The sequence below is a fragment of the Aythya ferina genome (assembly GCF_964211825.1).
Source record: "Aythya ferina genome assembly, chromosome: 5".
NCBI lineage: Eukaryota > Metazoa > Chordata > Aves > Anseriformes > Anatidae > Aythya > Aythya ferina.
In genome coordinates, this window is record NC_140301.1 from 13,132,383 (window position 1) to 13,156,441 (window position 24,059).

Sequence of the window (24,059 nt, forward strand, 5' to 3'; positions counted from 1 at the left end):
CCCTTTTAATTTCTGCCTGCACAGTGCTAATGACAGCCTTCACCTAAGATGAGGTGAGACCACAGATCAGCACACAGAGGGTCCGATGTTCACGTAAGGTTGCTGTGCCCTGCAAGAGAATAATTCATCCTCCTCACATTGTTTTTGAATGCTCGCAGATAATCTGAAGCCACTGCTTAGCTGTGAGCCATGAGATAGGTCACCTGGGTCTTGCTCTGCTCCCTCATGGAAGAAGCGTGCCAGAATTTCAGCGTGATTTCTGGGTAGGGTGTATTTAACATCTGTTTTCCACAAACATTTGTGAATGCGCCTTTGAAAATTGCCTCCCATTAAGACTTCTGTGAGCAAAAGTCTATCGTTTGTTGTTGGCAGGAAGTGAACAAAGAGTTTCAAGGTGGCTGAAGCTAGTACAACATAAAACATTTAATGAATATTCATAGAGCTTTTGTTTTGCTTTAATCCCTCTTATTTTATGTCCTTTGTCACATCACGGTGGACCTACATCTCTGAATGACGAGCAGGGATGGCTCTCCTTGGGAAACCTGCAGGGTGCAAACACCCTCAGCCAACTGCCCCATCTCCATTGCCAAGTCCTTCAGGTACCTGCCGAGCAGCCCCTTCATGATGCCGTGCGGGAAGGCAGCCCCAAATCCACACCGCATTCAGGCTGGTGGTGCAGGTGTCAGAGGGTGCCACAGGGCCAGCAGAGAAGGCTGCAGCAGACGCAGGAACCTCTGGAGAAGGGCTTGCAGAGGTTGCAGCTGGGACAAGAGCCACTGTCACTGCCCTGCAGGAGAGGGCCCCTTTTTGACACTCAGAGCCCACTGCCCACCCTTGCCTCTTATTTTTTGTGTGTGGGGAATGCTTTGTCCTGTGTTTTGCACATGCAATTGAGAGACAATTTCTTCAGTTGTCCTACTCTGAGATGCCTCTGCCCTGGGACAGCTGCTGCCATGAGAAGATGGCTCTAACTTTAAAGCAGAAATGACACTGTGCTACATAAACCTATCATTAGGAAAATAACCAGAATGATAGGATTCCTGCTCCTACTGCGCGTGCATATAATTACATCCATACAAGCCCTCAAAGGTCTGCGTGGGAGAGGAATTTTTTTTTTATTATTCCTCTTAAGTCACAATATTTTAAAAGAAATTACAGCACCACAGAGAGGAAGAGCTTAAATGCTTCAGTAGGTACCAGCAGGTGCTGTGTCAGAAGGGATGAAAGAGCACGTCTGGTGCCAAACAATAGCAATTCTCCATCTTACTCTATGGCCCTAAAGGGGAGGAAGTCCCTGCCAAACAGACTCTCTTTGGTTAATAGCTACAATTTTGTCATTAGGGAGAACTGCAGAAAGTGCAAAACCACCGTGCCTAATTGTGACTTGAGCAAGCTGATGCCTTTAATTGCAGTCGCTGGGGAAACGTGGGGGAAGCTGGAGCTAGGGCCGAGGCCAAGCCTCCTTCCTTGGGGCTGGCTCGTGCAGGCCACGCTGCCTCAGCTGGCCGGGCAGCTGCGCCTGGCACACGTCTTCCTGCCTCCGCCATGGCAAGCCTCCTTGGAAAGAGCTGGCTTCTCCTTGCCTTCAGAGCAGCCCTTTGTGGGGAGCAAGCTTTGATGAAGGAAAAGCAGCTCAGCTCCTGGCTCCCGCTGGTCTCCCGCTGCATGGAACTGAGCTGGAGAGCCAGAGCAAAGAGAGGGGAGGCAAGAGGCAGCTGATGTAGTCAGCGGGTTGCAAGGCAAGAAAGAAAGGAGTGGAGGTGTGAGAGGGGGGAAACATCCATCTGGTTTTGGAGAGAAATCCAGTCTCCTGTATGTCAACCAGTGCAGGAAGACAACCAAAGAATGGCTTACGGGTATCCTGCTTCAGGAGTGCCCCTAGCTATTACCAGACCCCTTTGCTCACCATACTTGCAGGATCTAGAGAAACAGAAACACGTGCCAGCCCAGATATTCAGCCAGAGGAGAAGCCGAAGAAAGAAGTCTCATCCTGTGGGATCTCTGCAACAGGTCACAGCTTTACTGCTGCAGGGTGAGGAGAAATGTCTCCGCAGAAGCAGGCTCTGTTTAACATCATTCCTGTGCAACAGCTTCAGAAGAAGGTAAAACATTTACTACTCCTGAACTGGAGCTTGGCACAAGCTGTCAGCCCCACGTGTTATCCTGTAACTACAGCTTCTAAATAAATAACTAATTGCCCTGGAATTTCATAGTGCTTACATAGCAGAGTCATTGCTGTGACACGACTCCATTACCGCATGTAAATCCAATTAGATCCCAAAGTGCACTGTGCAGCTACAATCGGCCCCTGCGGAGCTGCGATGAGGGGACCTGCACAAGGCCATGCAACTAGATACTAAATTACAGTCAATCTACCTCCTCTTTAGTTGCATTAAAATGCTAATGCTACTGTAATATGGGCCCATTTACCAACAATGACTGTCTTACCATGCAACACTGGAGTGAACAAGGTGCACTGCCTGGGAGCATTTAATTCCTCAGTACAGTTTAGCGAGCAAAGCCCTGCTACATCTTATTCCTTAAACCAATAACCAGATCAGCTTTTATAATGCTGCAATCGCACGAGGCTGGGGATGGTGTTCACATGAATCTGAGCTGCTGTTATGACTACCCTAAGTTTTCTGGCCAAGCAAAGCACTCTGGACAACTGGACCATGTCCCCTCCTGACTGTCTCTTTTTAATGAAGACGCATTTCTGCCACGAAGCAAATGTGCCTAGGAGCACATCAGCCACACACAAGAGGAAAAAGAAGGGTGGACTGAGCCTCTTTAAGCTTCATATAAATAACATTAGCTCTGCAACAAGAACAATAATACAACACTCAGAAGCTACGTTTTGTATTTGCAACTTTGCACAATGTGCACACAGAATACATGAAATCATATGGTCATAAGCTCTCCCACACATATGCAAAAATTCAGAATGGAAACTCAGAAGTGCCAGAGTGGAATGTATTCTCCCAAATGCTGTAACGTTTGGAGAAGTGCTAGTGCACATGCTTTAAGTACCAGTGTAGCATGAGGCCACAAGCCACTCCACTTCATTTAGTAGAGCTGTGCTTACAGCACTATTCCAAACATGAACTGCTCTCTTTGGCTCCTTCCCAGGCTGAGTTCAATAAATAATGTCTGGCTTTTCACACACAGACACCAGCCACCCTAAACAAGAAGATCCTGCATTCAGAACCAACGTGTCTGATAGCCTGCAAGTCTTTTAAGTTCTGTTCCTTAAAAAAAATAAATTAAAAAAAGTCCTCACACAGCTTCATAGGTGTACCTTCCCTCATCCTAACTGCAGTACAAGGGAACCACATGGTACAGATTGTCTTTCTAAGCAGACATCCCAAAGATTATAGGCACTGATAATACAATAATATTAATTCATTTTAAGAAATAAGAAAAAACAAGGCGAAAAGGGGAATGGATGCGCTAGATCTCCTGACTGACCCACAGGACAGCACTCTGCTCCCCAGTCCATACTGAGACCCATGAAAAGGTTGATTCTTTCTGGCTGACAAATTCCACCCTCTGAAAGGCATCTTCTATCTCAGAAAGAAGCTTACTTAGCATACGAAAAGGGATGCAGCTAACTTTGGCCTCCTATGTCTGAAAATATTTCCCCTCAGATGGAATAAATGTCACCCCCAGAGTGGATCGTGCAGTTGCATCACAAGCCGAGTGACATTACCTGCTGTCACGTCAGATACTGTCAAGTGTTGAAACACTCCATACACTCGCATGGCACTCCAGATGGTTAGGGCATTTAACATGAAGTGTAAAAGCCTGACACTTTTTCCTTTAGCCTGACACATCTCACCTTTACAACTGACTCCTTGGTGCTCTTTTCCACTCTTTTTCTATAGCCTTGCTTTGTTTGCAGCAAATGCCTCAGCAGTTTGTGGCATTTGAGATAGCTGGGAAAGATGCAGGAACACATCTCCGAAATGCTGGGCAGTTGCTGTGGCAACCTTGTCCTCCTCAGACCACAATTTCCAGTATTTTAAGAAGTTCCCTGATACTTTGCAGGCTTGAGGGAAACAATGCAGTGGAGAAAAACGAATGATTTTAAGGTCAGGAGGCAATCAAAATGGATTACTATGAGCCACTGGTCCTTGGCCTATCAAAAAGATGATAATGACCTCTTCTTGGCAAGGAAAAGCAGCGTCAAAGCAGTTGTGCAGAGGCACAGGCAACGGCCTGTGGGCAAGGCAATTTGAAAACCCCTGCTTTTATCATCTGTTTTAACGCAGAACAGAGCTCCAGATCAGTAGGTTAACAACTTTTTGTTGTTGTTGTCCTTTTCCTAAGTTGAAGTTGGGGAACAAAACCAGCCCTTTAACACCATTTCACTGGGGACTAATAATCATAATTGCTTTAAAAAAATCCCAAACAGAACTATGAGTGCATTAATTATCTCACAAAAAAATAAAAAATAATCTCTCTTTGTTCCAGGTAGCTGCCTACACAGATGCAAAACCGAAACATTCAGTTTAGTCAGTTTAGAAAAGCAAAGGTTAGGAAAAACATCCTGTAAAAACAGATGATCTTAAATGAAGGATTTCAGTAATTCTAAATAAAACAAAATTACTGGAAATCTGAGTGGTGGCATCATTTATGTTATCCTGGTCCTCTTTTAAATCTGTAAACAAGAATAACACATCCCAAAGTGCCACGGATGCTACATACAATAGGAGATTCTTTATACTGCACAATTCAAAGTGATCTATTCCTTTAGGAAATACATAAATCTCACAAGCTATAGGGGCTATATTTTAAGTAAAACTTGAATGCAACAGAGGTGGTGAGAAACAGCCCAAGGAAGAAGAACAGCAAACCTGGGATCTAAGTTCCCCTGTTAATAGCCAAACTGATGCATGTAGCACATATTGCGTGCATAAATCTGAACTTAGTTTCACTGCAATCAGTACCTGTAATTCACTCCAGGACACAAAATTTTAGCTAATGTGGTGTTACAGGTCAATGTGAGGGATCTCAACCACACATGCCTCGATTAAGGTACGAACACCCAAACATCTGATGTCTTTTGCTATTGGTATTTCTGATTAAGAACGAATAAGAAGGCGAAGGAGCAGGGAGAGCACTGCAACTACAGCCCACAACAGAGCTTCAGATGTTCTACAGGAAAATAAACGAGAGTTAATAAATCCCATAATCTTGGCATACGTGTTTCTAAACGCTCTCCCCCTGCCTTCAGAAGATGTATAATCTAACGGCTCCAGCAGCGATCAGGTTCCAGGCAGACAAAAGACCCTCGGCACAACTCATACGTAGATGACAGGAGCGGCAGGACGAAGTGAGGTACGAGCCAAGACTTGCAGGCTGGCTCCCAGCTGCTTTTGCTTTCCCAATGGATAACAGATACTGCATCAAGACACACAATGTCATGCTAGTGAATTCGCTGCTCTCTTAACACCTCATTTTTCTCCCCATCTGAACTTATTTTGAAAGCGCGCAGTTCACTGTCCCCTTCTCCTTTGTCCTTACTTGTGGCAAGGGAAACATGAAAGAAAGCATGGCTGGTTACTGTTAATGCATCCCAAAGTGCAGCCATTAAAAGAAGGGTTATTCTGGAACGTGTCACGGTTTTCCTTGCTATTCGCCCAGGCAGCTAATGATCGCCCTAATAGCTCCTCTCTCTGAAGTCGTAATAAGCTTACAAATGAACCCATTCAGCACGTATTAAAAAGCAAAGGATGCTCCTTTGATTATAGCCTTTATGGAAACCTGCGCTTATCTGTTTTGTTGCTGCACAGCCGCAATTAGGAGATGCTGCTGGGAGCCGTGTGGCTTGGACACCTCCGAGTGCCATGGCAACACCGTCACCTCCGCTTCGGAGGCTCCCGCTGCCATTGGGGCCAGGCCAGCACACTTCAGCACTTCCAGGGATTAAGGAATAATAGGGGCCTAATTAAACCTCTTCGCTGACGCCTCGACATGGAGAAATGTGTGCTGCAGCTCCCGTCAGCCAGGCAGGCGGGATGAGAGCTGGGAGCCCCGTCCTTGCCACACTGCTGCCCCGGACATCTCATGTCCCACTTTGGGCAGGAGGCATCCTGCCACACGGCAGGAACTCAAGGCAGTAAGGGCTACATGTGTTGAAGAGCCTCTACTTTTCCCCGTAGTGAAGAGAACACCAGGCACAATTATATACTTCCCCCAAGTATCCTTATTCCTAAGCATCTGTGGGGAACTTCAGTGGAGAGCCGCGGGGAGCAGGTCCTTTTGCCAGATAAGGACCGCAGCCTACGTGCTGATGAAGTGGATGAAGGGGCTTTCAGACAGCCTTCCCCGTGGGGTGAACTTTGCCCCCAAAAAGTATCACATCTGCTCTTAAAAAGCTCATCCTGTAAGTAACCGCTTCTGCTTTGCCTGAAAGACAAGACCTTTGTGTGGAAGAGAGATTTGCTACATCTCCAGGAGACCGGCTGGGGTTAAAGCAGGTCAAACCATGAAATACAGATAGCTTTGTGTTGATACTACCCACGGTGCCTATTAGGAAGGCCATAATTATAAGAAAGCATTGCTCAGCAAGGATATTTAATACAGTGCCAAGGAGTCTCCCCAGGCAGGCTTTGTTTTAAGGTTTGCAAGCTTTGAGGGGGAGAAAGGATTGTATCTCTTGTTGTGAAGTGGTTCAGGGCCAGCGTGTTTTTAGCTCCATTTAATCTAAATAACACACAACGGCAGCAGTGGAAACTTCACTACCAGAATCGCTTGCAAGCAGGCTGGGAATAGCCTGGGGCAAAACCTGAAGCACCATCAATCATCCCTCTACGTAAGAACCGGTGTGCGCTGACAGGGTGTCATAAGGACTCTTTCAAAAATGAAACGGCAAATTTAACCATGGAAATACTCTGGATGCTGATGAAATTTCTTTTACTCAGCCTTTTACCTTTCAGGATTTAGTAACTGAAGACAAAACTTCTTCTAATCCAAATCAGAATGGTGGATTAATTACAAATGTACCAGCGAATGATGAAGGCATGATCTGAAACACCAGCTTGAAGCAGCTCACATGGCCTTCCCTTCGCACCCCTAAGAAGCAAGAATGGAGTCAGATCTGGTCCAGCAATTCCTGTTTTTATAAAGACTTGCCCCCCACAGGGAATGAGCACCCAGAGGTTAAGGGTGGCCTCAGTTTTGAAGCTGGTGAAACAAGCATGGGCTTGCTTCACCCAGACCCAACCAAAACCACTCCCCATCAGCTCAAATTTTGTTTGAGAGGCTACATGATATTCTTTCTTTCCGCACTTCCCCTCCCTTCTGCAATGCACTGTCTTGACACTGTTATCTGCATCATATATCACATATGATACTTCTTTTGTCATCAGATTCATGCATACAAGTTGTCATTTGGCAAACCTGATTTTGCTCAGAAGCATCAAAAAAAAAAAAAAATCTGAGTCAAAAAGAATGAATGAAAGTTTAAAAGGGAATGCCAAGCAAGCCCTCGGTTAAGCACTTCACCTATTCTGTATGGAAACACCAGCTCCTGAAATTCATTTTTTGTTGAGATGGCATGTCCTTGTGTAACACCTTATCTTTCCATTATCCTAGGGCAAAACTGCTCAGGTTTCTCAGCTAATACTTATCTGCTGCTTTTCCTGCTATTCTTGGAGGATTACAAAGCAGTTAGGTGTCTCCAAAGCATCTTGGGGTAATAGCCAGCATATCCTTCTGGTAAAAAAGGCAAGTCAGAGGTGACCAGATAACTACAGAATCTATCAGTACACACTGGGGGGATTCACGCTGTAAATCAATGTAATGCTGCTAAGCCTATACCAAACACCCAGGATAATGACTTACCCACTGCTTAATCTTTACTATTGGCCCAATGAATCCAAAATCAGTCCCTTCAACTGGACTATTGCTCAGTCTAGAGATTAAAAAATAAATAAATAAATCCCTCTGGAGACAGGATTTTTTTTTTTTTTTAATGTCATCTCATTCACACATCCCTTCTTTATTTTAAAGACACAAAATACAGGATTTAGCTCATGAAGCCAGTTTGAAGTTACCATCTGAGGTTATTACCTTAGCCTTGTTAAGAGACCCCCACTTACATCCTAGCTGTAGCAGCTTATAAAAACAAAGGCGTCTGCCTGGGGCGAAGGGCCCTTAACCTCCATGGGTATAATGATATCTTTGGGTTGACTGTGTTTCACCTCCCCAGCCATGCAACCAGACCATGGCCTGATCAAAGAGCCAGCTTCTGCTCCAAATGAGGCCACGTTTTTCTAGCTAAAATAAAATGGTATGTCACGACTGTGTTCCCTTTACAGGATCAATTTCTTTCCTACTGCATCTGAAGGCTTAGCAGGCATTTTAACTGAAACGCTAAAATTTGGGGCATTTGCCTTTTTAAAGAGGATGTATCCTTTTTGTTAAAAGATCTAAATGCAGATACACCAGAAAAAAATTGTTCTCTCCCATAAACTAGGATAAACCATACCACAGAAGGGGATTTTGCCACTTCAACTACACAAGTACAGCTAAATTAGCAACCCTGCTTAGTACAGAGCAAGGTTTCTTAGCATCTGTCCACTTTAAACAATGTCCAGCATGAGCTTTCAAACCAATACAGCTTACTCCAAAATCCCAGAACAAAATACCATCAAAAGCCTTTTGCTCACACCAGTTTAAACACAGGCACTTTAAGCTTTATACAGCCACTCAAAATATACGTCCGTGAACAAAAAAAAAAAAAAAAGAGAGAAAAAGAAAAAGGACAGAAGGTCCATGTGGATCTGACCTGTGAAAGCATTACTTTATATATTAAATCAAAGTAGTACCACTAATTACAAAGCTTAACGGATTCTTTGAACACCGCCAAAAAAAAACAGAACATGCACTTGTAATGAGAGGATTGAACAAACGCATAAAAACATCAACAGAGCATACAAACAAATGGCTAAATCAAAACCTACCAACTGTCCCTGGGCTCATCCTCTGGGGAAAATGTGAGCAGAGACTGACTTCGTACCGAGCCCCAAAGGTCAAGTGCTTCAGTCACGTCCCCAGCAGTCCCCTCGCCAGCCTGCTGCCCCACGCTGCTGGCGATTACGCACCTCAGACAGCAATGGGCTCTTGTGCAGTTTCTGGAAATGGGAGAATCTGAGACCCGAGCCAAGTTCTTGTACTTGGAATTGCTGCACGGAAAGCAGCAGCTGCAAAGCTGGGTGACGCAGCCCCCAGCTCCAGCCAAGGAGGACTGGGGAGCTGCGAGCTGCCTAATAGCAAGGTGGGCACCATGCAGCACCCAAGGGACCTGGCACCAAGCTCGTGTGGCAGTAAGGGATGGCAGGGATGAACAAACAACCCCATAATTGTATTACAGATCATCTGGGGTGAAAAAAAAACAAACAACCAAACTATAATGTGACCTACTCAAGAGCTCAGGGCCTGAGCTCTTTCTCACAAGGTGCTGGTTCAGAACAAAGCCAAATCTTTCCAGCTCCCCTGCCTCTGCCAGCATTCATTCCTTACTGGGACAGTGAAAGGGACAGCAAATGGTCTCCTACAAAGTCTGATTTGGCCATACTCTATGAATAGAGAAAATGTAGCATAATTACATTAGTAAAGGTAACTGCCACATCGTTGTTTGCTCTTTAATTTAACCAAAGAGTGGAAGGTGGCCATAATTGGGGGAAAAAAAAGAAAAAGGTGAAATTGTTCTGCTTTTGCATAAGTCTGACTGCATGATTATAGGATGTTGGATGTGTCTAAGAGGGAATATTCTACTGAATATTTAACCTTAGAAATGGAAGCTTGGTTGTCTCTTGTCCTATTAACATCCACACGTATCTTCCATTAACTCTAATTAGGGATAACAGGGTGTTCACATAAGTATCTCCATAATTAATGTTAATAGCAGTTACGGGCAAACGCTGATGGGAGACAAAATGCCAAGTTTTTTCTCCGGGGTTAAACATTCAAAACCTAGATGTCTCATTTCCAGCTTCTCCAGTAAAGGCCGTCTAATCAACTGCATGCGTTGTGGGCAGACTTACACAGCAAGCCTTGCAAAAAGAGACACACATGGTCACGAGTAACAGCACACAGTTATTTATACAGAATGTAAACACAGACACACAATACCTGACACATGTGATGCTGATTCACTCCTGGATGCTTACTGCTGTACATATCCCACAACAACAGAAAACTGGTGCAGACTGACACTTCCCTTTCCCTTCAAGGTGCCCAGGCTGCACAGAGGAGCAACAATTTTTCTATCACATATTAAGATAAGTCACTTTCAATTAACAAACCAAAGAGCAAACAAGATTATAGCAACAACCTCAATTACCCTTATTAATGCTATTATGCCACCCCTACTTGATAGACTATACCATATTCCCAAAACAGACATTATTAACAAACCATTAAATCTGTAAATGAGAATAGCAGAATTTTCTGCCATAATCAGAGCAGTGATAATAATGCACCTTCCATTGTGCGTCTGCCTTGAGCCCTCAGCTCTGCAGCAGTTCATTTAAAAGCATTAGCAGACTGCTGCCAGCCAGGGGTCACTTGCTAGCACAAAGTCTCGCTCTCCGCCCTCTCATCCCATCACAAGCAGAGAATTTCCATCCAACTTGTGCAATTCTGAAGCAGAGCGGATTTATAAGCTGCCTTTAGTTGGGCAAGTATTTATAAAAGCCTCAGGGAACCAGGCAAATACTTTGCTGTTTCTCTCCTCACGAGTTGCAGACATTATTTGTAGAAACCTTACGGTGCTGAAGCCTTTGCAGGGACTTCGTGAAGGGGCAAGAAGCACCAGAGCAGGAGTGACGGGGAGAGCCTGGACAGGAGGAAGAAGCAGGATGAAGTCCTGCTGATGTTTGCCACTGGAGCCAGAGGAGGAGCTGTGGAAAATCTGACTCATGCATCTAAGCCCTCCCTGTGCCCTAGCGCTAACAATCCCTGGTCCTTGAATGCTTTGGGATAGCTCCAGTCACAAAATGCACGCGGGCATGAGTCCCACTGAAATTAGTAGGTGCTTTGTCTAAAGGATGAGGAAAAAAAATCAATTTGTGCGTTTGTCAGCTCACCTACGCTGACCCCATGCTGCATTACAGAAGGGATGTCCCCCAGGACTCATCTTAAATCAGAAATGGACGTGTTTTAGCTTTGCTGTGTAAAAACAAACTTTTTTTTTTCCTTGCTTTGTTTTCTGCCTTGGAGAATTGGTGACTCAGGCAGGATGCCGAGTACTCAGTGGGATTTATTTTTCAGCATGTTGAGGCTTTTTTTTTTTTATCAGGCCTGCTGGTTTCTTAATGCAGCTCCATTCCAACTAAGATTTTCATTAAATCATCCTGCTTCCCATTTTTTCATTATAATTTTAAAGGGGGGAACTTGGGGAGCTACTGTTCTGGAAAGCAAAGAATAGGGAGCACAGAAGGCATAGACCTGGCTGCCTGCAACAGTGATAGAGCCATCGATGCTTCTAACGCACCAGCCCCTTTGCCATTCCCTTCCCAGTCCCTTTTACCAAAGGAGAGCATCACACAGCTGCCAGGACGTGCCCTGCACTGGGCACCCAAGCACTGCTTTATGGTGTCACTGTCCCCATGCTGCTTCCCCTCCTTTCTCTAGTCCATGCTCCACCAGACGCTTCTGAAGATCCATCTACCTGTGTCTTGTGCTGACGCACCCACTGTGCTGCTGAATGCTGCAATCCCACAGCTTCAAGATGCACAGAAGTGCCTAGGGGAAAAAAAACTTTCCCTTGGTCAGGTCTGGCTTCCCAGAGGCACCTTTCCACGCAACTTTTCTCAGAAGAGGAAAAACATTCTGTCCAGGAAGATACTTGGCCCGCAAACATTTTTAGCCATGTTCTCACTAAACAGAGCAAACAAAGGGTTGCTTTTTAAAATACATTTTGAATACTCATCATACAGTATCTTTTTTTTACAATCGGACAAAGCAGTGGAAATGTATTTAGCAGCAGCAGAACCCAAAATGAGCAGACCTCAGCATTACCTGCTGCAAAACTGCCCCCCTCTCCATCCTGCTCATACTTTTGGCATTTAAAAGTGAAGCAGAAAACATAGTCAGTAAAAGTAACACTTGTAAAATTACATTTTAAAATCAGAGTGCTGTAAAGTGGCGGCTACAAAACGAGGTGAAATGCTAAGCAACGAGTTGCCCAGGCATTTTTATAGGAATTGGAACGAGTGGCCAGTAAGTGTTCACGGAAATGGGATTTAATTGAAACTTCTGGCTACTCTGTCTTTTAACTGCATGGCTGGTGTGGCTTCAGCTCCTGGCCAACAGACTGACAAGGATATTAAAGGAGAGCAGGAGGGAATCAGCCAAGTGCAGTGAACAGTCAGTTTATAAGAGGGCAGTTCATCTTTTCTTCATTATGAGTCAACTTAGCTAGGATGTTCTCTGCTTATGCTGGATATTCATTTAATTTTCTTCAGGGCTGTGCAAAACACAGACCTATACTGGCAAGACAGGTGATATAAGGAGATGGATCTTATCTGTAGGAATTTGCTTTCACTATTTTTCTTTTCCCTGAACACAAAATCAGAAGTGATAGAAAAAGGTCACAACCACAGATTGTGGTACAATAGCTTAACCAGAAGCTGAAAACGTGCTCCAGGGTGTGTTTCATAACTTCCTGACATCTCTTTGTCTTTTTGTGCTTCTACTGCCCACCTTGCCTTTATGGGTTTTCTGTCCTAGCTAAAAAGAGACCGTCTTCCAGTATGAGATGCATGTGAGCGCACTGAACTACTGATACATGAACAGCTGACTGGTTTCTGACACAAAACAGAAGAAAACTCTGACCTTCTGCAAATGTAGCTACCTGGGCAGCATTTCTAGTAGCAGCAAGTTCAGAGGGACTCCTCACCCATTTCCCATCATTTTGCACGATGGAACATCACAGGCTGCCAGGCAGCTTGTTGCATCTTCCAGATAAAACCTGAATCTGTCAGCTAAGAATTTATTTCAGGCTGGGGAAAGAGAGTTGTTGTTGCTATATTCTCACTCTTTCTCTCTAGGAAGAAAGTTTTAACTAGCTAGGTGCTGCCAACAGGGCATTAACCTGGGATACAGAGGATTAAGACTGACGTTCCTGGTCAGCCCAGCTCTCAGCAAGGAACTGAATTAACATTTCCCTTGCTGGGCCATTGAGCCAAACACTCCACCAGGCCAAACCATGGTGGTTCTTGGAGAAGGCATCTTGTTCTTACAGAGACCTACATTTTTTGGTTTTGTTTCTTTACTTAGAACTGTAGAAGGGTTGGTATTTTTGGACCACAACCAGAGAGAATGTCCCCAAAACTTCAAATCCTGGCATCTGGCTCATGAAAGAGATGAAACAGAAACATGCCTCTTCTGCATGAGCCTAACTTAAAGATGATGCAATGTTTCACAGGGATTAAAGGCTCTAGATTTTGGGGTCTGCAAAGCAATACTTTCCAGCTAGAGGCATTGATTTTGTGCTTACGTTCCTATTCAAAAGGCTACTTGCAATTCTGTTTTGTACAGGTTAGGAAATGTGTTGGGAACTTATGGATGAAAGATAGCACTGGAGGGAATAGTATACAAAACAGCTGACTGGCTAGAACTTAGCATCCTCCACGGAGCACTCCAACCAGATGCTGGGAGATACTTTCTGATGCACTGACATGTCTTGTGTTTTTAACAGGCAGAACCAAAACCAGCTGCAGACTTACTGATATACCAGAGACAGCAGAAAACTTAGCAAGGATCCCAACTACTGGCTCAGCAATTCACACCAGGATGACAATACAAGTTTTTGCACTGCCAGACCCACCCGTGCACTCACAGCAAAGCCCTGCTGCGATGCTGTGATGCAGTGAGAGCTGGGCACCGTGCTCAGGCTCTCGTCCAGCTGCTCAGCCACAGCCCTGACTGCAGGGAAAGCACATGTGGCACCAAACAGCCCAGGCTGGCATTGCTTAAGGACCAAAAACAACCACAGAAGTCATTTGCATCCAAAACCCACAAAAAAAAAAAAAAAAAAAAAAAAAAGTATTTATTTTCTTTCTCTCTCCAAAATAAAATTAAACACAGTTATAATCATCCTAACCATAACAGATACTTCAGCTCGCAAACACTCTCAAAGCTGCAGCAGGCAATAAATCAGACGTGTCACTTCCAGCAACTCATTGCTGGAATTGCTTGCTACATGGCCAAAATATAGAGAGAGGCTTTTTTCCTGGTGATCCTCAGAGCCAAGAGGCTCTGGCTCTTCTCGTGCTGGCTCTTCTTTTAACAAGCACTCCTGTAAAGTACAGATAAATCTAAATTTAGCATTTAATTCCTAATCATTTTCCTCTAATTACTGAGTTGAAGGTGGGTTTGGTTCTGATAGCCTGATACACTGTGTCTTATTTATTTAAAGAATTTAGTTTAGTTTACCCAACTCCAGATGTATGTAAATGATGTCTCCACTACATTAACTCATCATCATCACATAAACACTTTGAAGGCAACTGAGATCTGGTTTCCAGGCAAATTGTCCCAAAAAAAACAACCAGAAATCAGTAATGGGCAAAAGAAGCTTCTGCAATGTCATGAAAGACCAGCAAAATGCTCTGAGGACATGCCCAAGCCCAGCTGCAACATCCCATTCCTTCCACATTACTCAGAAGGATAAAAGAGCATTTTCAATAAAGCCATGAAGAATGAAGGCTCACACATCTTTGATATCCTACATCAGCAGTTAAAAGTCCACTAATCGTGTACCATTTCCCATCCCTTAGTTTCACTTTTGAATTTTGGATAGTGTTGAATCAAGAAAGAGAGGTTAATTGTTTAACCTTACAAAAATAATCATGCCTGTTTTGGTGCTGCCTTTTTGCCTGTTTCCTATTTTTAGTTTCCCAAAGGATTTGAAGCTCCACACGCTGAAAAATTCTTTAGTGTGTACCACACCTGTGGATTTGCTAAATAAAAATGAGACAAGTCTTCAAGTTTTGACATCCTTCAGATCTACCTGTTGTAAATACACTAGGAAAAAAAAATCCAATTTCTTTGGAATAAAACTTGAAATCAGGCACTTCTTCATTTTAATTCAGTGTTCAATACTGCGTAAGTTCAATTCAATTACCATCATGCCACTTAGTACTGTAAGCTTGCTAGGAGAAGAGGATGCACGGTTGTGTGGAATATTTACCACCACTTTTAAACTCTTCCAACCAGCTTTTTAAGAGTTCACTCCAGTTCCACGACAATTTATCCTCCTGTATGTTGTGAGCTATGATTTTTTTTTCCAGTAAAGAGGTAGTTAAGTAGAGATTGTTCCTTACTCTCCCAGTGAAGGAGAGCCCAGCCTTGCCACTCAATGTTAATCCAATCTTCCGTCTTCATTTCAACAGAAACCAGAGTGCACATTCACTCCTCTCATCCCACCTCATTCATTCCAGAAACGATACAGCCCTTTTGCCTGCTGTCTACATAAAACAAAAACAAACCAACCAAAAAAGAAAACCAAACAAACCATCACAAAACCACACCATCACCACCACAAAAGAAAACAACAAAAAAACAAACAAACAAACAAAAAAACCACCATACATTCAAGAAAAAGGGGTGTGCTTTTGCTTTTAAAAAGGAAAACTTCTATGGTATAAATTGCTTGACCTAACCAGTTAGAGGGATGTTAATACTAAACTCTGATTAAGACTTAGGATTTTATTGCTACCTTTAGTTAGCGTGTACTTTGTTTTATCAACACAAAAGAGCTGGCAAAACACCTAACAATTTTATTTAAGAAGAAAGGAAGATGACAGGAATAATACACCTATTTAAAAAAAAAAACAACAACTTGTACTAGTCTACAGCAATTTTATATCTAACTTTGCCTTCAGTAGGAGAGGGAAGGACTTCTTATTTCTGCTTACAGCAGACACTAAGCTTCTGTGAATAGTGTTATTTGCTGACAATCAGTGGCTTTGTGTACATATTTTCATTCTTATATATGTGTATGTATATTTATGCACACACACACACACAGAGCCTATGAATATATTATGTTTTCTTCTCTTCCCCTCAGAAAAGCCAAGACAAAGCACATTCTAGCCTGGCCTTTCAACAGCTGCCTCACTGAGAGTCGCAGTGAACTGTATCCTTCACCCTCTGCCTTTCTTCATGCACATTTAAACAGAAACACAAAGCATGAACTCCAACATCAGAACATCCTGCTTGCGTCACTGATCGCTCTGCATTCATTTTGCAGAGATTCAGAAACCTTTATAAAGAATGTTTTCTAAAGACCTAGGAAAAATTGTTCCAAGTTTCCTGAGCTTCCACTGTCTTGAAACCCTCCAGATTTTCAGTCTTCCAGTAGATTTGGTTTTAATATTAGCTCCGTCAAAGTAAGGTGCTCTTGTCCTTCAGCACTAAGGATGAGCCAGTCTTCCCATAACATTCCCATAGATGAGTTCCATCTCTCAGAGAATATGGCAATGTGTTTTAGAAGCCCAGCACAGAAGTTATGAGAGACCCAACCTAGTGGCTATTAAAGTCACTGGAAAGACCACTGACTTCTCTGTGGCCTCGTTCAGGTGTTCATTTCCCCTGCCCCTGCTGCACCACGCTTGTTTGTTTTCACATGTCCGGCCGAATGTGCGTGTTCTTAGATCTGAAAGTATTTCTGTCATGCAAATTTACAGCACTTAAAACAACAGGACCCTGGTGCCTTGTTAGAGATCAACTACCTCAACATAAAGGTTAATTTCTATTACTTTACTAATGCTCATTGACACAGTTACCAACTGCTGTTAGATACCGTAGAGCACAGTGCTCTACAGACTTACAGAGCAAAACCAGTTCTGTTCCACTACGAACTCGCCTAAATTTAAAGTAACTGAGCCTAAAAATGGAGCTTGACTGACCCCAGTTAGTAAAGCTCATAGGCGCTTCCCTGTGTACTATACACCAGGACGTCCTGCTGATGATGGATGAGCTTTCCAAGTGCTCTGCTGAGGAGCGAGGCGCAGGTTTTTGCTGCACAGCCAGCACGCTCCTATCCCAACACAGGAATTATGCATGACGTGGCCAATAGCTGTCACCAAGCAGGGATACGTACGGAGTGCAAAGAGCAATTTCATGTTTAAGAGGAAATACTTGTCTTTAAATATGCAGCTGCCATTTGTCTTCTTCATATTGTTCTCCCAGAGTCCCAGCCAGAGGGAAGGCAGCTCACGGGCTCTGATGCCATATTGCCAGGATGGCTACTTGTCAGCAGTTGTAGTGTGAGCGACAGCAGGAGGCTCAGAACGAGCATGTGAAATAAAATGCTTATTCAAGAGGCAGCACAAAGGCTGGTTTTCTGAGCAGTGCGGAGCACTTTGCCCTGCAGGAGCCCTCCAAGCTCGACACCGAGCAGCTGGGTTGCACTTCTATCAATAACAATGATAAATAATAATCATGATAGCAAGTAAAAGGAAACCCTGAGCTTACCAGTTGCATCAGGTGGGTTTACTGCCCCTGCCTTCAGGTGTATGGGGTTTAATGACCCCCTCTCCCTGTGCAGCCTCCCACTTCTGCCCAGGACCCAGGCAATGGGCAGCACTGAAGCTCTGCAAGCCCCGGCTTTGCACAGGAGCACTGGTAGGGCAGGCCCTGCTCTCTTCCCCTGAACAGCTGACACTGGCAGAGACTGAACTGGTCTTACTTTGGCAGAGGTACAGTATTTGAGGAAAGACCAAAGAACACCATGAAGTAAGAAAGTAACAGATGAGCTAAAAGCCACACAAGCCTGCTCCCCAAGCATCTTCAATTCACAGATGATCTACAGGCCACTGGCAATCAAAAACAAATTGCAGAGGATGGAGTTATTTGCAAGAGAAATGAAAGTGTATTCATGTAGCTTTTGCAGTATTCAGCTGCCTCCCAAACAATTGCTGGAGCTGCCACATGGACATTATATCATTGTAAACAAACATGGAAGAATGACCGGGAACAGAACAAAGAAATCTATGACAAATTGCAGCACTGAGATGCTCTGATTCAAACCAGACTCAACTCAAAGAAACCCTGTGTCGAGTAGGATAAAAGTAGTCACAGCAGCCCGTTCCCACCTTATTCTACTCGCTGCTATGTCTGTATTTGAGGATCTGAGCTATAAGCTTCGTTCATGACACAACACTGCGCAGCAAACATAACACAGTCCGACCTTCCTAGCTGTCCCCGTACTGATCTGCAGTTCAGTTGGGATTTTGCTTTCATTCACTCTGACCAGAAATGTTAAACAAACACTACGTAGGAGCCCGTGAAATGCTAAAATCAGCAGCACTCTTTGGAGCCTGGGAATTCTCATGGCTCTTGCGCTGAGCTTAGTTCCCTGCCTGTGCCCTTCCTCCTCTCTTAACAATTCTTGCAGCCTCCCTGGCTTGTCAAATAGCTTCTTTGCCTTTTGGTAGCGACAGCTGTTATTGTAAGAGACAGCACAGTATAAAGTTACTCATTAAGGGAGGTGAAGAACTACCTCCCTGGAATATAGCGTTACCTCCTGTTGAACTCTGGGGAAAAATAAGTACAATCCTTCTTTGCTCCTTTGTGAGCATCAGAAGGGACTGGCCAAAGTGCACGTTATACCGGTGTCCCTGAGATGATTAATTCATAGCACGCAGCCCCAATACTTCTGTGAAGTGCAGCTCTAGCGCCAGGAGGCCAGATCCTTTGCAGTACAGGGTGTGTCCTGCCCATTCGAGTCCACCAGTTTTACAACAGTTTGCTGACAGAAGCATGAGGCTCTGTCTGGGGATCAGGTGCTTCTGCCATTTAATCCCAGTTTAGCCACTGATTCACTCAGAGCGAAGGCAAAGTTCTCTTGATCTTTTACACCAAAGCAGCTATCCCACCAAATTTTCTCCATTCCTATACATGCAAAAACTGTCGTGCATCACAGAAATTTTCTTTACAGCCTTTCCCTTTACAAGCCCTTTTTTTTTTTTTTTTTTTTTTTTTTTTGCAAAAAAGCTCTTTGCCATTACCTCAGCAAAGCAAAACAACAAGCAGTCATTTGCAGCAGAGCTCAGTTGCATCAAAGAATGTGGAGGCAGAGGGAAGAGGAAAGACAGAAGGAAGGTGTGATAAGTGGCAGGTCTGTGATCTAACACCCTGCAGAACTGAGAGAAGGAATGCTCCAAAGGAGAGCTCGCAGCATCCAGGAGCACAACTTCATCCTGACCTAGGAAACCACTGAGATGCTCAGAGCACACTTCAGAAAAGCCCAAGCACCACCGGCTTCTTCAGGACCCATGACTCCAAACAACTGTTTTAGTGCTGTAGAGACACGGGGCAAGGTGGCTTAGCCCATCGCACCACCAAACTCTTCTGCCTGGTGCTGGTCTGTGCAGATCGATCCCTCATTCAGAAATTAAAACCAAAACGAGCAGCACTGAAACAAGACAAAGCAGCGCCAACAGAGAAGAAACGCAGAACGACACTGATTGATTATTTCCAAAATGCCTTCCCCAGCAGCATTAATGAAGTACGTGCCTGGGACAACAGCCTCGAGCGGCGCATGGAAACATTTGCAAAGCTCGCCGAGCCCTCCCCTGCTCTCACAGACCTCCCTGCCTGAGGAGTGTGTTTAAAACAGTTCTGCAAAGCGCTAAGGCCTGGGTCCCCACTAAAAACAACATTTCCTTCCTGCATCTCCTCCCTTTGAAATCAAGCTCAAACCCCAAATCCAGCAGCACCTCCAGTATGTGTATAATGGTCTCCGTCCAACATTCCTCAGCAATAGCATCACTTGGGATGGGGAGGAGAGAGCTGCTCACCGAGCAAGGTATCATGCGAAGGATGCAGGCAAGAGAGGGAAAATATAAACACTGTCTCTGGAGGTCTCAAACACAGCTTACTGACGGTGCTGAAGGCACTGCTCTTAATCCTCAATTGCAGTCACCGGGACACAGTCAAAGAGACTTAGAAAAGAAAATGTTTAATGATAACCATGAGCACTCATGTTTAATTCCTTAACTTGCAGCTGAGAGTGTTCAGAAACCCTACGGAGCCAAATGGGGAAACAGCAACAAGAGGCTTACCTGCACCTGCAGGTGACAAAAGCAGCTCAGCCGCAGTAGTGGTAGTGAAGCCCTAATGGTCATTCTCCTGCCAGACAAACCCCAAACTCCTCCAGTGAGGAATCACACACATGACGTTAGCATAAACCAGGAAGAGTGACTGTGTCAGTATCATCCGAAAAAACACACCAAGATGACCAGCAGATTTTGCAGTTTTGGTGACAAATCAAAAACAAAACAACTATGATTAAGAAGAAAACCAAAAAGCAGAAGGGAAAAATTGCCTCATGTTGAACTGGAAGATTTCTTTTTCATGAAACAAAACAATGCAAATATGTTTCTTCAGATCAATGCCCCAAAGTTATCTTCAACCTGAAACTTTTTTTTTTTTTTTTTTTTTTACATTTCCTAACTTTTCAGAAGAAAACCCAACAAACCCAACTCTTTTTATAAAATGTTTGGATCTAATTTTAACAGAACAATGTGGTTTTAGTTTTTAAATGCTGAAAGGAGTGGCTTTGGCATTTCTAAAACAAAATCACATTCCATGAAGAAATTCTGGAATCAAATATCTTGATGTTTACAAACTTGCATATAACCCTTTCACGGACTGAAAGTATTTGCTTAATTTCAACTCGATTTTATGAAGATTTATGGTCTCTGTGAAGACTTTGGAAAAAAAGGTTGTGTAATTTATTCTCCCCTTTCTAAAAACGATCTAGCTCAGAGGTGTGATTCACAGATTTGATACACACAGCTGGTTTTCTATTCACAGGAGAAGAAACATCAGACTGGCACACTTAATCAATTGCCATTATTCTTGATCAATAAAAAATGGACACAGTAAAAACCGAGATCTCAAGCAGAGGACTAACTATGGCAGCTCTTTCAGTTTTGTACACCTAATACTCAGGACTATTGAATACCCCTAGGCATTTATACTGTTAGTCCTAAACATCTGAATTCTGGTTTACATGTATCTGGTTAGTTTGAAGTTTTCCAAATGAGTCATTTCCAACCACATCTTAAAAGGAAAAAAAAAAAAAAAGGCATTTAATTACTCATTTTTAAAAGCCACCATCACTTATCCCCTTCCTGGGATGGAGGCTTGTTGAATGTACGGAATATTATCCACAGTGTGGTCACACCGTGACACTAGGAGAACCAGAGCTTTGATGTACTCATCTTCAGGTGCTTTAAATGACTGTAAACTGTATTCGTGTACATAGTAAAAAATGTATATTATTTCTTTTGCCTACTGGCTTTTGGCAGAATGAGACAGAGGAGCAGAATGCCAACTCCTGGTTCTAATCAGTTCAGTAAGAGTTTGGCCTTCAGTGCAGCTACCAGATAACTTACAAAATTGGGACATGGAAAGGGAAATGGAACAGCAAAGGCAGTTCTGGCAAGTGATTACACTTTCCAGTAACATAATCCATATTCTAAAGCCAACTCCACTAACAAGCCAATAACTTGTGATAAACTTACAGCTCCATTCTGAAAGCTGAACATTTAAGCATGGGAAAAAAAGGACAAACTGATTCCTTGTCTTCTTATTGACTGAATGCTTGGGAGAGAAATAGCTTTAAACTGAGAATATTATTTTTAGCTCCTCTGAAATGTACTCTTCAATGTACTTTGCAGCCACAAAGGTTATAAATGGTACAGGTCAGTTTGAAGAGTCAGTAATAAATTCTGCAATACATGCCATCTGTATAGCACCGTGTCCACCTGTATCTCCCTAGCATCTGCAGGGGTTACCTGGACAGGCAGCAGGATTGCCCAAGCCCCTACTGCAGAACATGGGAAAACGAGTGGGGTCAGACAGCCATAAACTGTAACATCCTGTCATCGACAATTGCCAGGGAAAGGTGCCAGAAACAGTTCAAGATGGCAATTACAGAACAGCCAGTTCCCAGGAGAAGCTTCCTCCTACCCTCCTGCGCTCAGGGGCTGCTTCATGCCATACAGCATGTAAGGACCGGGTCCGCTACAGCTCTTATATACTTTGACATTTCAAACCAATCTGAAAATTAGCACCTACTGAGTGTTGGAGGATGTGAAAATAAACCTTCCACACATGATCAGAAAAGGAAGTTCATGTTGCTTAAACATACTGCTTTGGAATGTATTTATTTTTGAATGTGCTACTGGGGAAGTTGGGTCTGCGCATACGAGTGCCGCGCACTGCTTCTTCAGAAAAGAAACAGCTGCAGACAGGTCTCTGTTCAGCTCAAGACCTCCATATGCTGGGCACTGAAGCTAAAATAGAGGCAAAGCACTGCCATTGTATCACTCCATGTTATCCAGGCACAAAATGCCTGCACGTCGTATCTGCCTTACCACTCCTGCCACTTGCTACCCAGGAGAATCATCCGAACGTCCAGCACAAGCACATCCATGGCCGTTCAGTTCCTCATTTCTAATCTGCCAGTTCTGTCAGCAAGTGTAACATCTGCCAAGGATGCAGCTCACACCCATTACAAGCAAGGTGGGGAACGTGTCATTTTACAAAGCCAAAGCAAGCACTGGATTAGCATTAGCTTTACTATGCACGAGTCTGGGCTGTGGCTCACCTACACTTAGGTTCCTCCTGCCAGAGAGGTCTCAAGGTTTAACACTAGACACTGCAGTACAAGCAAGAAACCTCACCTTTAAAACAACTCAGGGCATTCAACAGCAATAACTTTTTCATATTCTGAAAGTTTAAAAATTATCTGTTTTGCAATTTATGCAAGATGACCATTTTTAATGGGCAGTTTTTATGTGAGAAGAGAGAATCTCTGGATCACCTTGTTTTCTTTTTTCCTTCCCTTCCCCATTCCCATTTTGTCGCGGAAAGGACAAGCAACATGATAAAAAGAAAAAAGAAAAAAAAAAAAAAAAAAGCACTAGAAGTAAAACTTGTTAATCTTCAGGTTTCTCTGAAAATGAATGCAAAGTTTCACAATGCCAGTTTCTGCACAAAATGAAATACTTTAATCACTATTTTCTATAACAGATAACTTTGCAGCTCTCTTACTATCCTTATACAGATGGGAGAGGAAAGCAGACAGGAACCAAGCTACTTCTCCCTGTCAGAAAGAGAGGAGCAGAGCTAGGAAATGCATGCAAAACTCCCCAAACCCACTTCACCTCTTATAGGCTAATACTGTCTTCGTTACTGATTTTAATAGTTATCACTTCTCATGATCCCAGCTCTTATTCATAAACTGAAGAAAAAAAGCTGCAAATACACACACATACATCCCTCTCATGCATCTGCTGCCTGAGAAATCTCTACAGAGAATAATTCCAACAGCTCTTAACCAAAGCCTCCGTCAATATTGTTCAAAATTCACAAATCAAACGCAAACGTACTTCTGGAGGTCTCAGAATAACAGAGGCAAAGCCCTTCTTGCTTTTCTGAGCGATGCTGTCTCAGCCTTTCCACCCAGGATTCAGCACAGTGATGAAAGACAGCTTTGGGTCCCTGCCCTGGCACATCGGGGAAACCTCATTTTCCCTTGACAAAGCACTTTACCCATTATATAGTCAGAAAAAAGAAAAAAAAAAAAAGAAGGAAAAAAGCTTTACATTACCGCTATAGCATTAGAACTAAGTGATGGTAACTGATAGGGGTACATTTCTAGTTGCAATTTGTTCCCTCTTTCTTCATCGTCACTTGGAGGCCACATAAGCCCCCAGCTCAGGAGGACGGGCACAGCCACATGCCATACACACCACAGTTAGCACCAGAAGCCTGGCAATCCCTCTCAGAAGTTAAATCCCCCTCTGGCAGACTGACCTGTGGTGACTGAAGCCGCCTGAGCCCTCTGGCCACGCGTGTCACCTCCTGACACGTAAGGGAGAGAAGAAACAAACACACTTCACCTCTTCAGCAGCCACCCATGGCCTGATGAATTAGCTTACAGCACCTGCAACAGTGGTGTGGCTTAGGGCAGGCAGCAGGGATAAATTAAGAGCTTAAAGCTGCTGCCACTTCAGCCCAGCTCT

At 43.8% G+C, this 24,059-nt stretch overlaps 1 protein-coding gene across 10 annotated transcripts in view; it reads right to left on the bottom strand.

Moving 5' to 3' along the window:
• The window catches only part of TSPAN18 (tetraspanin 18), a 109,774-nt gene that overhangs the window by 24,194 nt on the left and 61,521 nt on the right, over positions 1 to 24,059 (bottom strand). Inside the window, exon 1 of one of the 10 annotated variants that reach the window (XM_084520357.1) lies at positions 23,851 to 24,037. The exons of 8 other annotated variants lie outside the window; for them this stretch is intronic. The gene's annotated coding sequence lies outside the window, so the exon portion shown is untranslated. Of the gene's footprint in view, positions 1 to 6,934; positions 7,073 to 23,850; positions 24,038 to 24,059 lie in introns of those variants that run through there. One more of the 10 variants, XM_084520350.1, reaches the window with a different exon arrangement.